We start from the raw sequence: 17,467 nt of genomic DNA, 5'->3' as shown, positions 1-17,467 counted from the left end.
TTAATGTGCTCCCTTTCAGACTGTGAAATGCACCAGCCACCTTCCAGAGATTGGTAGATAACCTTCTGGCTGGATTTGGGGAATTTGCAGTCGCCTACCTCAACGATGTGGCTATATTCTCAGATTCATGGGCAGAACACCTGGAACACCTCCAAGCTGTCTTCCAGCACATAAGGAATGCAGGATTAACCGTTAAGGCCAAAAAGTTTCGAATAGGCCTAAACAGGGTAATGTATCTTGGACACCAGATGGGTCAAGGTACTATCAATCCCCTACAGGCTAAGGTAAACGCTATCCAAAATTGGCCTGTCCCTCAGTCAAAGAAGCAGGTCCAATCCTTCATGGGCTTGGCCGGGTATTACCAAAGATTTGTACCAAACTACAGCCAAATTGCCACCCCACTGACAGACCTGACCAGGAGAAAACAACCAACTGCAGTTCAGTGGACTGAGAAGTGTCAAAAAGAAAAGGAGGACTTGTGGCACCTTACAGACTAACAAATTTATTTGAGCATAAGCTTTTGTGAGCTACAGCTCACTTCATCGGATGCATTCAGTGGAGTACTGAATGCATCCGATGAAGTGAGCTGTAGCTCACGAAAGCTTATGCTCAAATAAACTGGTGAGTCTCTAAGGTGCCACAAGTCCTCCTTTTCTTTTTGCGAATACAGACTAACACGGCTGCTACTCTGAAACCTGAGAAGTGTCAGAAAGCCTTTAACCAGCTTAAGACGGCCCTTATGTCTGACCCTGTCCTGAGGGCCCCAGACTTCAACCAACTGTTCGTCATAACCACAGATGCATCCGAGCGTGATGTAGGAGCAGTTTTAATGCAGGAAGGACCAGATCAACAATTCCATCCTGTCATGTTTCTCAGCAAAAAACTTTCTGAGAGGGAAAGCCACTGGTCAGTCTCAGAAAAAGAATGTTACTCCGTTGTGTAAGCTCTGCAGAAGCTAAGCACATACATTTGGGGACGGCGTTTCCACCTGCAGGCTGACCAGAATGCACTGAAGTGGCTTCACACAGTCAAAGAGACTAACAAAAAACTTCTTTGGTGGAGTTTAGGTCTTCAAGACTTTAATTTTGAAATACAACACATTTCAGGAGCCTCTAACAAAGTGGCTGATGCACTCTCCTGGGAAGGTTTCACACAATCAGACAGGTAAAGATGTCCCTGCCTTCTAAGTCAATGTAGTCCTTGAAATGTAAAAAGTACTGTTTAGTTCTTCATGTAATTATTAGTAAAATTAAAGATGCATGAATCCTATTAACTCTGTTTCCTAAACCTCCAGGAAGAAATCCCAGGTGGTGGGGACTCAACCTGAACCAGGCTGGCCAGCACTGTCTGTGATTTGGGGTGGCGGGTGGGTGATAAATGAATGGTTGGGAGTAGCCCTGTTTATGAACACCCAGCCAGCCAGTTAGCTGTAAAATCCCTCTTGGTGTCTGTTCTCTGCTTGCTTTACCCGTAAAGGGTTAACACGCCCACAGGTTAAAGAAAAGGAGTGGGCACCTGACCAAAAGAGCCAATGAGAAGTCTAGAACTTTTAAATTTGGGAAAGAAACTTTCCCTTTGTCTGTTGTTCTCTGGAGAAGGAGACACAAAGCAGCAATGCTGTGTAAGGCTTGAACCAGGTATGAAAATTCATCTTCCATACCTAGAAGAAATTATTTGGATAGGGAATGTTTAGTTAGATACAATCAGGTTTATTTTTTATTTTGGCTTGTGGATCTCCTCTGTGCTAACCTCAGATGCTTTTGTTTGCTTGTAACTTTTAAGCTGAACTTCCAAGAAAGCTATTTTGGGTGCTTGATTTTTGGAATTGCTCTTTTAAAATCTAGCAAAAACCCAAGTTCTGGATGTATTTTCTTCTTTTTAGTTTTTAATAAAATTTACCTTTTTTAAGAACAGGATTGAATTTTTGGTACCCTAAGAGGTTTGTGCATATGCTGTTTGATTAGCTGGTGGCAACAGCTAATTTCCTTTATTTTCTTTCTCAGCTCTTTCCCGGAGGCGGGGGGTGGGGTGGGGGGTGAAAGGGCTTGAGTGTACCCCACAGAGAGGAATTCCCAAGTGTTCCTTCCTGGATCCAAGGGTTTTTTTTTTGCATTTGGGTGGTGGCAGCATTTACTAAGCCAATGTCAAAGAAAAGCTGTAACCTTGGGAGTTTAATACAAGCCTGGAGTGGTAAGTATTAATTTTTAGAATCCTTGCGGGCCCCCACTTTCTGCACTTGGAGTGACAGAGTGGGGAGTCAGCCTTGACAGCCCCTTACAGAAGTACATTAGAATAACAACTTATATATTGTTCCAGAATTGTGTTTGAATCAAAGGGATCTGTAATATCACTCCACCAAGACGGAGGAGGGATGTTATAGTTATTTATATTAACCGAGTGCCTCAGAGCCCTATTGTGCTAAGTGCTGTACAATCATAAAACAAAAACAAAAAACAGTCCCTGCCCCAAGGAGCTCACAGTCTGAGACAAGAGACAACAAAACATAGGTAGATAGGAGTATATGTTTATACTAATTCCACTATATTTTAGTGTTTTATAGAGGTGAAATTGCTCTGTTTGTGTGTAATTGGCTGGGTGCATGTGAGGGGATCTGCACATGCAATTTGCACCCTTTGTACTAGTGAGAGTGGCTGTGTTGGAGGCAAAATTCACTCCCAGGTGAACCCAGGAGGCTGCTCAGGAAAGAGGTTCAATCAGCTCATCTCCTGTTGGCCTGCTTCAAGTGTCTCTGAGACCTTGTAGCAGTGCTGGGGTTATCATCGGCTTGCAGCAATTTGCCCCTCCTACAGCAGATTTACCACCACAGTGCGGGGTTGCAGCGTGTATTCAGTTAAATCAGATGAGGAGCACATTATACAAACATAAAGAAGACACTATCCCTGCTGAGAAGAATTTGTAACTCAATTTTTATAATTCATACTGGAATAAATAATGGCATACAGGAACCCAGTGCTACAACACAGGTGCAGATACTGTGGTGCTGGGAGCTATGCAAGTACACAAATAGATGCAGTGTTCTTGTACTCATGCTGGTCCCAGGATATTATTGGAAACAATTTTTTATTTCAGAAGTTGGAGAAAGCTACTAGGGGAGAAGCTGTTGTAGATTTGATTTTGACAAATAGGGAGGAACTCATTGAGAATTTGAAAGTGGAAGGCAGCTTGGGTGAAAGTCATCATGAAATGATAGAGTTCATGATTCTAAGGAATGGTAGGAAGGAGAACAGCAAAATAAAAACAGTGCATTTCAAGAAGACAGACTTAAGCAAACTCAGGGAGTTGGTCAGTGTGACGTACCTCTCTGGTGTTATCTGGATTGGTGATCTGCTAGGTCATTCTAATCCTTGACTCTGGGAGCCAGCCTTACCCTGCACTGCTGTGAGAACTCCCACTCCTGGGCTGTTCATGCACAGCCTCTGGCATGTAAGTTGCTCATTGGATTGTGTATCCGAATGACACTAGCCAATATCTCCGGTCCCAGACACAACCCTAGGAACCTCCATCTTGCAGTGTCCAGTTATGCCTGCTGGATGCTGGAAGCTTATACGAGTTTGTCAATTTAACAAAGAAATTGATATGTACCAGGCTTGTTATTCCAAGGGGAGTCTCTGACACACTTCAAACCAAATGCACTGCTTCAGGTAGGATAAACAAACAGATTTATTAACTACAAAGATGACTTTTAAGTGATTATAAGTCAAAGCATAACAAGTTGGATTTGGTAATATGAAATAAAAGCAAAACGCATTCTAAGCTGATCTTAACACTTTCAATGCCCTTACAAACTTGGATGCTTCTCACCACAGGCTGGTTGGTTGCTCTTCAGCCAGGCTCTCCCCTTTGATCAGCACTTCAGTCGCTTGGTGTGATGGTGTCTGTAGATGTAGGTGGAAGAGAGAGAGCATGGCAAATGTCTCTCCCTTTTATCATGTTCTTTTTTCCCTCTTGGCTTTGCCCCCTCCCCTTCAGAGTCAGGTGAGCATTACCTCATCACAGTCCTAAACTGGCCAAAGGAAGGGGGAGTGACTCACTCAGAGTCTAGCAGATCCTTTTGTTCCTGTGAGGCTGGGCTGGGTTTGTCCCATACCTGCCCTAATGAGGTGTGAACTGCCTCTCTGCTCTTGGAGAGTTTTTTCCTGGGCTTATTTTAAGCCATGAGGATACATTTTCAACCTCCTTGCTACATACATGAAATTATAACCTGTAACATTATTGTAACAACAATACTCAGTGCATCATGAGCCTTCCAAAGACACCCGACATGACAAACTTCATATTGAATACCACACAATCATTTTACAAGGATGAACATGGGGGTGCTGGGTGTTCCCCCAAGGTACAGAGCAACACAGTAGGTAAGATCCCATGGGAAGCAAGTCTAAGGGGAAAAACAATTGAAGACAGTTGGCAGTTTTTCAAAGAGACATTATTAAGGGCACAAGAGCAAACTATCCCACTGGGTAGGAAATATAGGAAGTATGGCAAGAGAGCAACCTGGCTTAACCAGGAGATCTTCAATGATCTAAAAATCAAAAGACAGTCCCACAAAAAGTGGAAACTAGGTCAAATTACAAAGGATGAATATAAACAAATAACACAAGTATGTAGGGACAAAATTAGAATGGCCAAGGCACAAAAAGATATAAAACTAGTAAGAGACATAAAGGGAATCAAGAAAACATTTTAAAAATAAATTAGAAGCAAGAGGAAGACCAAGGACAGAGTAGGCCCGTTACTCAATGAGGGGGGGAAAACAATAACAGAAAACATGGAAATGGCTGAGGTGCTTAATGACTTTTGTTTTGGTTTTCACCAAGAAGGTTGGTGGTGATTGGATGTCTAACATAGCGAATTCCAGTGAAAATGAGGTAGGATCAGAGGCTAAAATAGGGGAAGAAAAAGTTAAAAATTACTTAGGACTTGTCTACACTGGCAATTAACAGCACTGAAACTTTCTCACTCAGGGGTGTGAAAAAATACCCCCCTCCCAAGCGCATCAAGTTTCAGCGGTGTGAATTACCAGTGTAAACAGTGCCCCAGTGCTGGGAGCTATGCCCCTCATTGAGGTGGGTTTTTCAGAGCACTAGGAGAGCCCTTTCCCAGTGCTGTGCTGCGACCACACAAGGCATGTTAAAGCACTGCCGCGGCAGTGCTTTAGCGTTGCCAGTGTAGACTAGCCCTAAGACAAGTTAGATGTTTTCAAGTCACCAGGGCCTGATGAAATGCATCCTAGAATACTCAAGGAGCTGACTGAGAAGATAATGGAGCCATTAGCAATTATCTTTGAAAGTCATGGAAGATGGGAGAGATGCCAGAAGACAGGAAAAGGGCAAATATAGAGTAAAAAGGGAAATAAGGACAACCAGAGGAATTACAGACCAGTCAGCTTAACTTCTGTAACACAGCTGCAAAAAAGGCGAACATCATTCTGGCATGTATTAGCAGGAGTGATGTAAGAAAGACATGAGAAGTAATTCTTCTACTCTACTTTCTGCTGATTAGGCCTCAACTGGAGTATTGTGTCCAGTTTTGGGTGCCACATTTGAGGAAAGATGTGGACAAATTGGAGAAAGTCCAGAGAAGAGCAACAAAAATGATTAAAGGTCTAGAAAACATGACCTATGAGGGAAGATTGAAAAAAATGGGTTTGTTTAGTCTGGAGAAGAGAAGACTGAGAGGGGATGTGATAACAGTTTTCAAGTACATAAAAGGTTGTTACAAGGAGGGAGGAATAGCTCAGTGGTTTGAGCATTGGCCTACTAAACCCAGGGTTGTGAGTTCAATCCTTGAGGGGGCCATTTGGGATCTGGGGCAAAAATTGGGGATTGGTCCTGCTTTGAGCAGGGGGTTGGACTAGATGACCTCCTGAGGTCCCTTCCAACCCTAATATTCTATGATTCTATGTTTCTATGAAGGAGGAGGGAGGAAAAATTGTTCTTAAAACCGCTGAGGATAGGACAAGCAGCAATGGGCTTACATTGCAGCAAGGGTGGTTTAGGTTGGACATCAGGAAAAACTTTCTGTCAGGGCGGTTAAGCGCTGGAATAAATTGCCTAGGGACCTTGTGGAATCTCCATCATTGGAGATTTTTAACAGCAGATTAGACAAACACCTGTCAGGGATGGTCTACTCTAGATAATACTAAGATGGACTGGACTAGATGACCTCTTGAGGTTCCTTCCAGTCCTTAATAAACAATAAACAAGGTGAATTCAGTAATATATTTAATTGGACCAGCTTCTGTTGGTGAGAGAGACAAATTTTTGAGCTACACAGAGCTCTTCTTTAGGTCTGGGAAAGGTACTTCAAGCATCAGAGCTAAACACAAGGTGGAACAGATCGTTTTAGCATAAGTTGTTAGCAAATATTCTAAGGGACAATTCAAGGTGGAGAGGCCCGTTAACACCTCTGAAGTCAGAGGACAAAAAAGGGTGGGTTAGTGGTTTAGGGATTGTTGTAAACCCTAAATCCAGTGTCTCTGTTCAGTCCATGATTTTTAGTGTCTAGCAGTGTTATGAATTTAAGCTCTCAGGCTCATCTTTTGAAAGTGTTGTGCAGTTTTCCTTTGAGGATGAGGATGGATAGGTCAGATCTAGAGTGATGGCTTTGTGAAAAGTGTTCCCCCACAGGTGATAGGGTGTTCTTGTCTTTTATCGTTTTCCTGCGTGAATTCATTGGAGATCATAGTGATTGTCTGGTTTCACTCATATAACTGTTATTTGGGCATTTAGTGCAGTGGATGAGGAAAGTGAACAGACGCACATTATTATTACAACAATCTGTTCGACCTTGCATTTAGCTGTGATGCTTGGAGTATCTTTCCCAGGCCTGAAGAAGAGCTCCGTTTAGTTCAAAAGCATGTCTTACTCACCAACAGAAGTTGGTCCAATAAAAGATATTACCACACCCACCATGTCTCTCTAAATAGACAGATAACACACACTCTTATTAGTACACAGTTTCCACAGATATGTCCATCCATCTTTAAATAACTGGAACAAAAAATGATTAGTTTCAAGTTACTAATGTTTTGTAATCCAGCCTCAGGTCACCAGTGACTAAAAGTTTTACCATTTGATGAATGCTTGAGATCCTCTGTGTAGGGAGTTGGTGTAATCAGTTCTAACAGATAAACTTTCACGTGACCAAAAGCAACTGAATAATTCACAGTGCTCGAGTCCTGTTTGGAGGCTTACTGATAATGCCAATAATTGGTGTATGTACCCAGGAGACAGAAATAACCTGTCACATCTATATTACAGAACAGGATTCAGGTCAGCTAGGGTGCCTGAGGAACCCATAGGTCTGTTGCCTATGTTGTTTCTGTTCTGTGGACACACATAGGTCTGTTACTTCCAGTGGTGTCAATGTGATACCTGTATCAATTACCAGCTTCACTAAAAAAGGAGAAAAAATATTTACAAATCAGATAATGAGCATTTCTAAAAATTGAGTTACTTTGAATTGCTAGTGGAGTAACTAAGTACAGAAATTATCTTCCAGGCTTCCAAGAATCCTGTACTGACGGGAAAATCTGGTTTTTCTGGTATCCTACAGTTCATTTTGAAAAGGTTTCACAGTTTACAGGAAACATTCCTGTGGTAATGGGCTTTGTTTGAATATACAGAGTGAGCATTTATTCACTGTCCATAAACATTTTAACAGAAAGTAGAAGATTATTTAGGATTCCTGGTGTAATCTGTGATCAACAGATACTGTTACTTGACTGGAATTCTACATTAAGCGCATAACAAATGAAATGTGTGTGCCTGACAAATATATTTTTAGATAGATTACCTTTATTTGCTGATAAAATTAAAATGAAAGAAATTACATTTCAGCCTCTCTTGAAGCAGCCTATTATAATGAACTGAATAGTAAAAGTGAACAGGAAAGCTCTAATAGGATCTCAAAGATTTCAAAAACAGAGTAAAATATAGTAATCTCCCAGACTTATGGAAAGATATTTTAAAATGTCATTTGGTGTGAGTACGTAAGACAGTTTTGCACAGCTGGTGAGTTGATTGTATCATTTTTCTAGCTAGACTATTCTTCTACTGGAGAGACAAGGTGGGTGAAGTAATATTTTTTATTGGACCAACTTCTGTTGGTGAGAGAGACAAGCTACCAGTCATCAGGGCTTTTCTTCACGTCTGGAAAAGGTACTCTGAGCCTCACAGACAAATGCAAGGTGAATCAGCTTGTTCAGCATAAGTAGTTAGCACATATTCTAAGGGACCATTCAAGGTATTGAGATATTACATTGCCACTCCCATGGAATGGTAATTGCTTAAATGGGGTGCTCCTGTTTGGTATATAATTTAGATTTTGGAATAACAAGATTTACAAAACCAGAACAATAGAAATGTTTCCATTACAATTATCTTTAAAAATTCAGTGGAAACAGTTTTGATTTAAAAAAAAAAAAATCCCTGCAGCGTCCAGATTGTGGTTCTGTGTTAATACATGACAACCTGAGAGTGATATTTACTAGAAAGGCTCTATAAACTACAGTGAAATTAACTCCCAAGAGGAAAGAAATACAAAAAGAAGATAAGAATTTTTAAATTAATTCAGTTTTAAAGTTCTGAGGCACTGGGGGTGCTAGTTCTAAATAGGTCTCCAGTACCTCTGATAGCTGCAGGCTGCTTCTGTTCCAGCTACCATTTGGTCCACTAGAGGACATGAGAATGGAAAGCATTCCACCACCTACAACTATAGCAGCAGCCATGGTGAGGACCAGGCCTGCTAGCCACTCCCATGCCTGCCTGGATGATAGTAGTTTGGGGCATCAGACCCAAGAAGCTTGCACTCCTCTCCCCTCCCTTCCCCCACAACACTGCATCAGCCACCCCTATCAGCAACAGGACCAGAGGGGAAGCCTTCATCTTCCAGCCAGCTGACACCTCCATCATCCTTTCAGTCATTTCCTTTGATCTCCTCACCTACTCTGCTGCCTGCCTCACTACACTTGTTTATAATCCACCATAATCCACTTTTTCTCTTTCCTCACCACCTCTCGCCAACAGAAGTTGGTCCAATAAAAGATATTACCTCCCCCACCTGGTCTCTCTAAAGACAGTTTAGGTGAGTTTGAATAATATTTGTTTTGGAGCCACACATCCATTCCACCATAAAGGATCTCAGCACCTTCACGTAACTTGCATGGCCAATTTCACTTTCATGCACATCGCAGATATGTATACAGTATATACCATATCCATACATTGACCTGCAACCTTGAAGTACTGTTGTATTTTTTTTTTAACACTGCCAATTGTTAGGCTTGTAAGGATTAGATTTTTAATCAGTAAATGTTGGTAAACATCCATTTCATTGTACATACAGAAACTGGTGAAAAATATTTTCACTGATAAAAATAGAAATGTATAGATATGCAAAGTAAGAAAAATACTGCTTGACAACTTATTACAGTTTAATTAAAGGATATTTATTTCGTATATTTTGAGATGTGATGTTGACAATGTGTTTTAATAGTTATAAATCTTTTTAACTTTTTGAAATCAACATCTACTGACATTAAATAATTATTGTCTGATCTGTCATGTTCTCCTATCTCCCCATAATTTCCCACAACTGTGAAAATTTAAATAGCTAAAAATTGAAAAAAATGCTTAAATATAAACATCAATATCATACGTTGAAATTATAAAAAAAAATAAAAATTGAATTCTGCTAATCCTACCCATAGTTCTTATTCAGACAAAACTTCTATTTAAGATCGTTCTTATCTCACGTTCTTTTCACATGAGTGTAACTCCTTGCTACTCAAGCTGAACACACTCCAAGGAGAGAGGTGAGGGGATATTTTTGAAGCAGTTTCTTCCGTTTTTTTGAAGCACTTCTCTCCCTCTACAAAATATGTGCCTTTCAGTTTTAAATGATTTTAAATGAAACTAGCCTTGAATCAGCCAGTAGAAAATATTGATAAAAAGGGTATATTCAACTCCTCTTAACGATTATATTTTGTTATATTAAAAAAATAATGACATACCTTAGGGGGTAAGATTTTTTCTATATCAAATGGAAAATGTTTTGATAAAGCCCATTTGAGTGTATACTGCACTGCAATATAATTATTTAAAAAGCCCTCTTTCTATTTGCCAAAAACAATACTCAAAATAAACACTTCTTTAAAAACCCTAACTTTCTTCATTAGTTCACACCATACCCTGGCAAGAGATGAATTTACAATTCACATTTCCAAACAACGAGGAGTCCGGTGGCATCTTAAAGACTAACAGATTTATTTGGGCATAAGCTTTCGTGGGTAAAAAACCCACTTCTTCAGATGCATGGAGTGAAAATCACAGACACAGGCATAAATATATATTGGCACATGAAGAGAAGGGGGTACCTTAAAGTGCAGAACCAACACTGAAGGCCAATTTAGTCAGGGTAGATGTGGTCCACTCCAAATAATTGATGAGGAGGTGTGAATACCAAGAGTGTGAAAATTGCTTTTGTAGCGGGCCATCCACTCCCAGGCCCTATTCAAGGCCAAATTGATGGTGTTAAGTTTGCAAATGAATTGTAGCTCTGCAGTTTGAAGTCCGTTTTTGAAGGTTTTTTGTTGAAGAATGGCTACTTTAAAATCTGTTATTGAGTGTCCAGGGAGATTGAAGTATTCTCCTGATGTTTGATTTGTGTCCATTTACCATTTTATGTAGAGACTATCCAGTTTGGCCAATGTTCATGGCAGAGGGGCATTACTGGCACATTATTGGGAGTGGACCACATCCACCCTGACTAAATTGGCCTTCAACATTGGTTCTCCACTTGTAAGGTAACTTTGTCCTCTTCATGTGCCAATATATATTTATGCCTGTATCTGTGGTTTTCACTCCATGCCTCTGAAGAAGTGGGCTTTTTACTTCCAAAAGCTTATGCCCAAATAAATCTGTTAGTCTTTAAGATGCCACCAGACTCCTCATTGTTTTTGTATATAATTGAGTAGAGTTGTAAAGCCATCCAAACTCTAGTGTCCCTCTTCAATCTAGTGTCTGAGTGTGATGCTCTGTACCTTGGGGGAACACCCAGCACCCCCATGTTCATCCTTATAATATGACTGCGTTGTATCCAATACAAAGTTTGTTATGGCGGGTGTCTTTGGAAGGCTCATGATGCACTAAGCATTGTTGTTACAATAATATTATAGTAATGTTATAGGTTATTGTCAAGGTTCCTCCCCCACTCTGAACTCTAGGGTACAGATGTGGGGACCTGCATGAAAAACCTCCTAAGCTTATCTTTACCAGCTTAGGTCAAAACTTCCCCAAGGTACAAAATATTACACCCGTTATCCTTGGACTGGCCGCTACCACCACCAAACTAATACTGGTTACTGGGGAAGAGCTGTTTGGACGCGTCCTTCCCCCCAAAATACTTCCCAAAACCTTGCACCCCACTTCCTGGACAAGGTTTGGTAAAAAGCCTCACCAATTTGCTTAGGTGACTACAGACCCAGACCCTTGGATCTTAAGAACAATGAACAATCCTCCCAACACTTGCACCCCCCCTTTCCTGGGAAATGTTGGATAAAAAGCCTCACCAATTTGCATAGGTGACCACAGACCCAAACCCTTGGATCTGAGAACAATGAAAAAGCATTCAGTGTTTTACAAGAAGACTTTTAATAAAAAATAGAAGTAAATAGAAATAAAGAAATCCCCCCTGTAAAATCAGGATGGTAGATATCTTACAGGGTAATTAGATTCAAAAACATAGAGAACCCCTCTAGGCAAAACCTTAAGTTACAAAAAAGATACACAGACAGAAATAGTTATTCTATTCAGCACAATTCTTTTCTCAGCCATTTAAAGAAATCATAATCTAACACATACCTAGCTAGATTACTTACTAAAAGTTCTAAGGCTCCATTCCTGGTCTATCCCTGGCAGAAAACCAGCATACAGACAGACACAGACCCTTTGTTTCTCTCCCTCCTCCCAGCTTTTGAAAGTATCTTGTCTCCTCATTGGTCATTTTGGTCAGGTGCCAGCGAGGTTACCTTTAGCTTCTTAACCCTTTACAGGTGAGAGGAGCTTTCCCCTGGCCAGGAGGGATTTCAAAGGGGTTTACCCTTCCCTTTATATTTATGACAGTTATAATTTCATGTGTGTAGTTATGAGGCTGAAAATGTATCCTCATGGCTTAAAATAAGCCCAGGCAAAAACTCTCCAAGAGCAGAGAGGCAGTTCACACCTCATCAGGGCAGGTATGAGAAAACCCAGCCCAGCCTCACAGGAACAAAGGACGCTGGCCTCAGCAGCAATAAAAGGATATGTTGGATTCTCGAGTGAGTCACCCCACTTCCTTTGGCCAGTTTGGGACTGTGATGAGGTAATGCTCACCTGACTCTGAAGGGAGGGGGGGAGGGGGGGGGAAAGCCCAGAGGGAAGAAAGGACATGATAAAAGGGAGAGACATTTTCCATGCTTTTCCTCTCTCTTCCAGATACATCTATAGTCACCACTCCAAGTGACTGAAGTGCTGATCAAAGGGGAGAGCCTGGCTGAAGAGCAACCAACCAGTCTGTGGTAAGAAGCATCTAAGTTTGTAAGGGAATTGAAAGTGTTAAGAGCAGCTGAGAATGCGTTTTGCTTTTATTTCATTTGACCAAATCTGACTTGTTATGCTTTGACTTATAATCATTTAAAATTTATCTTTGTAGTTAATAAATCTGTTTCTTTATTCTACCTGAAGCAGTGTATTTGCTTTGAAGCATGTCAGAGGCTCCCCTTGGGATAACAAGCCTGGTAAATATTAATTTCTTTATTAAATTGACAAACTCATAAGCTTGTAGCATCCCATGGACATAACTGGACACTGCAAGACGGAGGTTCCTAGGGTTGTGTCTGGGACCAGAGATATTGGCTCGTGTCATTCGGTTGCACAATCCAAGAAGCAGCTTACATGCCAGAGGCTGTGTGTGAACAGCCCAGGTGTGGGGGGTTCTCAGAGCAGTGCAGGGTATGGCTGGCTCCCAGAGTCAAGGATTGGAGTGACGTAGCAGATCACTGGTCTGGATAACACCAAAGGGGAACGTCTCATCTGGATCAGTAGAAAAAACAGTATTGGGTTGTGGAGAGCCACCCAATTTTAAAATATCTGTAGGGGAACCGCAGTACTAAAAAGTGTGAGACCCACAGGTCAAAACTGACATTTCTTGTTTCCACATTTCCTGTGAGCTCCTCTTCTTCAGTGTATCAGTCAGAACACAGAAGACTTTGGTCAGCCTAAACTGTATGAATGCAAGTTAGACAGACTTTTCAGCCCAGATGCTTAAAGGTATTTAGGTGTCTAACTCTCCCGAGGAGCTAGGCAGCTAATACCTTTGAGGATCTGGGTCTTAGCTCTTCTGCTTGAATCTTTCTTGATGCTTTGCATGTTTGTACCCACATCTGGAATAGGCCACCCAGTTTGTGAATTACTGTGGGCACTATATATATTTTGTCAGGAAAAGTGCATTAACACCAACAAGCTGAGTGAACCTTGTATTTCATGGTCCTGATGAGCAAACTGGAGTCCTGCAGTACAACAAAATGAAGAAGCAAAGCAACAGTCCAACAGCAGCTAATGCATTCTCTACAGACTGGCTAGATGAGACATAATGGTGTATTGGATAATCATTGACTGCTATGTACTGTGCGCTACTCATCCAGAGAAGAAGGAAAAAGTGAACATGCTTTGGGCAGTTAACCCTTATTAAGCTTCACAGTCTCTCTTAATAGCAAGGAAATCCTCTGCTGCCCAACTAAAACAAAACAATGGAAACAAGTTCTCTGATAAGACTGTAAAAAGGTCAAGCCCAGTCAATCACCTTACAAGGTATTAGTTATGACCTGACAGAAAACATGACAGACCGAAGAGCAAACATTCACAGGAATATCCTGGCTTATATTCACTGCTTGAGAACAAAACACAAAAAGTGATAAGCAGTGAAGAGCCCTTCTTAGTGACTGAGTATATTTCTTTCTTCAGCCATTGGGGAGAACAAGAAATCCCCTCAATCCTGATTTAGCATGAGGAGTGCTGCAATAACATATCACATGGATGTCAATAAGAAAGGGGAAACCAATAAAACAGACAGGTTGGGAAGTCGTCTTTGTTACTTGTGAAATCTCCATACCATGGACTGGATTCACCATGGCCCTGCACTCTGTGGAGTCAGTGAAGAGTGAGTGTGAAATGACATCAAATCGTAATGATATTGTTTTGTATTTGCTTTGCACTCACGCTGCACTATGAGAGATGCCGGGCAATGGTGAATCTTGGCACAAAAAATTGGAGTGTGTTACTAAAATTTACAGGTGACACAAAGTTGGGAGGTATTTCCATTATGGAGGAGGACTAGAATATCAGACAAGAATATCTGGATGACTTTGAAAACTGGAGTAATAGAAAAGGGATGTGATTTAATAGTGAAATCGGCAAGGTAATGCATTTAGGGACTAACAACAAGAATTTTTGCTATAAGCTGGGAACATATCAGTTAGAAGTAACAGGGGAGGAAAAAGACATGGGTGTATTAGTTGAATACTGGATGACTATGAGCCGCCAGTGTGATTCACCTGTGAAAAAGGCTAATGCAATCCTAGGATGCATCAGGTATTTCCAGTAGAAATAGGGAAGTGTTATTACCATTATGCAAAACACTGGTGAATGCTCTGTGTGCAATTCTGGCCTCCCATGTTTAAGAATAATGAACTCAAACTAGAACAGGTGTAGAAAAGGGCTACTAGGATGATCAGAGGAATGGAGAACCTGTTTTATGAGAGGAGACTTAAGGGACTTGGCTTGTTTAGCCTAACCAAATGAAGGCTGAGGGGAGATGTGATTACCCTCTATAAATACATCAGAGGGATAAACATCAGGGAAGGAGAAGAGTTATTTAAGTTAAGGGCCAATGTTGGCACAAGAACAAATGGCAATAAATAAGGCTTGAAATTAGACAAAGGTTCCTAACCATTAGAGGACTGAAATACTGAAACAGACATCCAAAGGGAGTAGTGGGAGCAAAAACCTATCTTGTTTCAAGTTTGAGCTTGATAAGTTTATGGAGGGGATGGTATAATGAGGTTGCGTACAATGGCATATGGCCCATCTATGACTGATATTAGCAAATATTGTCAATGTCAAAGGATTGGGACACTAGATCAGGAGGGATTTGAGTTACTACAGAGATTCTTTCTCAGGTGTCTGGCTGGTGGGTCTTACCACATGCTCAAGGTCTAACTGATGGCCATATTTGGGGTTGGGAAGGAATTTCTCCCCCAGTCAGATTGGCAGATACCTGGGGTTTGTTTTTTTTACCTTCCTCGACAGTGTGGGGCCTGGGTCATTTACTGGCTTGAACTAGAGTAAATGGTGGATTCACTGTAACTTGAATTCTTTAAATTAGGATTTGAGGACTTCAGTAGCTCAGCCAGAGGCTATGGACCTACTACTAGAGTGGATGGGTGAGGTTCTGTGGTCTGTGATGTGTAGAAGGTCAGACTAGATCAGGGATCGGCAACCTTTGGCAAGCAGCCTGTCAGGCTAACGGCCCACGCCTCTTCCCGCAGCCCCCATTGGCCAGTGGGAGCTGCGATTGACTGAACCTGTGGACGTTGCAGGTAAACAAATAGTTCCGGCCCGCCAGCAGATTTCCCTGACTGGTCGTTTGCCAAAGGCTGCTGATCCCTGGACTAGATGATCCTCATGGTCCCTTTTGGCCTTAAAGCCTCTGAGTCTGTATGGTAGGTCATACAGTCTACAAATAAATACATACTGATAATACATAAAAACCAACCAAAGATAAGGGCCCAAGCCTCACTCATGCAAATGGTCCCGTTGCAAACACAAAACATGTAAAAAAGCAGAAAATGTGTAGATCCCCCCTCCTGCCCCCAAAAAGTTTGTCAAAATATTATAAAAAGTCTAACATCAGAATGAAGTGACTAGCAAACATGGGAATAAATATAGTGACAAACCAATTTAAGCATCTGATACCTTTGCCTGCTATGTAGTTTTAAAGTTAGTGACTAGCACAATCACTGTAATTAGGAAGTTTAAAACAGTAACACAGAAAAAGAATGAAATCTAGACAGAAATCCAACCTTTACTAACCAAGCTCAAGGAGAATTGAAAAGGAGGACTTGTGGCACCTTAGAGACTAACCAATTTATTTGAGCATAAGCTTTCGTGAGCTACAGCTCACTTCATAGGATGAGTGTTAATTTGAACATTCAGAAAAACAAAACAGAAAGAAGAAAAAAAAAGACTTGCATATTATTGGGTGACAGCTTTGCATCAGTGTTGGCCATGAGAAGCAAAATAGATGTGTGTGAGAGGTGTAGTAAATTAAAATGCAAATGTACTGAAGAAAGCAGGCATGACAAAACAAAATCTGTTTATAAGATTCAATGGTCACAAATCAAGAATGCCTTTAGGAGGACAAGATGCAGATACATCACTCTAACATGACTGAATTTTAATATAATATAATATAGAGACTTACAGCCCTGAATGCATACTTTTATATATCATATTAATCTAACTAAATAACAGTGGCAGCTATGGTTTTGAGCTACATAAGGAAGCCTTGCAATTAGAAGCAGGAAAAAGCTATCTGGACCAACATATTAACTCTTTTTGAAGTTAGGTTCAATCTAGGCATATTATTCACACACTTTTTTCATTTATTGTCCCCATGAACCTATTTGATGTGTTTATTTATTTTGGTGGTTTCCAGAGTCTCCAGACTTCGACATTATACCTTCTCTTTTTGAAGCTTTTCCCAGTGTGCAAAAAAATGCAACCTCTACAAACTATCAGACCCTTTCAAAGATTTGTATTAGGTCACTGTCACAGATTATTTTAACAAACATCAGGGCTAGCCACCTCTTGTTTGCAGTGATTCAGCCAGATCCTCATGGAACACCAAGGTCACACCCTTTGTTGCTACTTCCTGGCTTGTCTTGGAGTAAGACAAGGATTTCATTAAGTATTGTAGTTTGGGCTTAAAATGTTCTCACTATCCGCTCTGCTTATGATGCAGCCCAATGTATATTTCTTCTTTCTTTATCCTCCCATACCCTGAGGGTGCTGGAATCTTTGTAGAAGTTTGGGGGGGCAGGGACAATTCCAAAGTGCAGAAAAATTCTGCAGGGGACATGAATTCTGCACTTATGTTTCTTTTGTTAAAAGTGGAGGGGGGCATGACCTCTTGGCCCCCTCGGTTCTGGCACCGGTGCCTCAGATACATAAGGTGTACCCCATTTTTTGTCTTTTATGTCAGTCTTGTGCTAGTCTACCATGTTAATGGATTTGACTTCTTTTTCTATTTTTCTGCATAATGGATTGCTCTACTTAGAATTTTTGATGTTGCAAAACACTCTTTCCAATTGACTCTGAAGATCTTCTACAAGCATTTCCTTTGGAAT

The sequence above is a fragment of the Lepidochelys olivacea genome (genome assembly GCF_965140295.1).
Source record: "Lepidochelys olivacea isolate rLepOli2 genome assembly, chromosome: 3".
In the NCBI taxonomy this organism is placed as follows: Eukaryota; Metazoa; Chordata; order Testudines; family Cheloniidae; genus Lepidochelys; species Lepidochelys olivacea.
This window is presented reverse-complemented; position numbering follows the sequence as displayed.